The sequence below is a fragment of the Prosopis cineraria genome, unplaced genomic scaffold (assembly GCF_029017545.1).
Source record: "Prosopis cineraria cultivar Desert tree isolate PC_DT_omini unplaced genomic scaffold, ASM2901754v1 PC13, whole genome shotgun sequence".
NCBI lineage: Eukaryota > Viridiplantae > Streptophyta > Magnoliopsida > Fabales > Fabaceae > Prosopis > Prosopis cineraria.
In genome coordinates, this window is record NW_026555344.1 from 15,909,992 (window position 1) to 15,911,313 (window position 1,322).

The window sequence follows — 1,322 nt, forward strand, 5'->3', positions numbered from 1 at the left end:
GGTTGATTTTTAGAGTCTATTTAATAGAAATAATAAATAGGTATGTTTAATTTATTTTTCTGCTGCTTACAAGTGGATAAATAATGAAAAGGAAAAAGCCTAAGTGGAAAGAAAAAGAGGAGAGTATATAATATTTGAGAGAATTGCTGTTCACATGCTTTCATGTCTTCAAAGTCAAAGGGTTGCAATTGATAGAATCCAAAATCACTTACACGTGTTGAGGTAGAGGATCAAAGCAAAAGCTCTTAAATATGAAAGCAGCCACAGACATTTGGTAGGAACCATTTGGCAGTTAATATTTAAATAAGACGTTTTCTCTGCTTTGATTATAACATAACAGAGTTGGGATTATTAATTTGAACGCGCAATAGAACAAAGATCCCTCTCATAAATCCTTGTTTTTTTCATGTGCATGTGAACAATATTGTACAATTCAGCAGTAGAAAGTCCATGACATGTATAATACATAAAATTCATATCACTTCTATACTTTCAAAGAGAAGCATATCTAACCATATAAATAAAAATCTCCCATAAATTAGATTTGAGGCAGCGATGAGTAAGACATTAGTTCATATGAACAAGAGTTGTACCAGGTTCATAAACTTATAGGTAGACCTTCAATTGGGCCAAGATAGGATCTAAAGTTCTTTACAAATTCAGTACCAACTGGCTTTTCTTTCAAAACTTCAACTTCTCTATCGACAAAAAAGAAAGTTACCCATAAAGAGACAGGCCATGGTATCATAAATAAGCCATTGTATTGTATTTTACAAAGAGTCAATTGGTTTGGTATTATTGAAAAGTATAAAAATGTCGTCAAGTTGAAAAAAGGCCATATTAGCAAGTTATAGAGCAGAAAAATTACCTTAAAAATAATATACTTGAGAGATACATGGATCAAATATTAAATGCTAAAGTTGATTGGATTGATCAATAGAACAATCAAATTTGTTGGATAAAATTCTAGTAGTATACACACAAACATATATCTATAAGAAATTTAATCATTATAGATATGTCATCGAGGGATATTTTTACCATCAATACTCCAAGTTATGAAAAATTCTACAATTGAAATAGCAACATGTGTAACTGTCGGATAGGGAGGCACATCGGAAGATTAAAATTTTTAAAGTCCCTATTCTGATATGGACCGAACGAACTCGTTTAAGTTAAGGTGGATAGAAAGTTACCTTTTAATTATTTGAAGTTGGCGCATGTTTGGATCTCAAGAGCTGACAACATAGATATGCTCCCTCTATCGGTATCCACACGAACAGCTCTCTAACTCAAACAGAGTGCTACTCTCAGCATCCGTT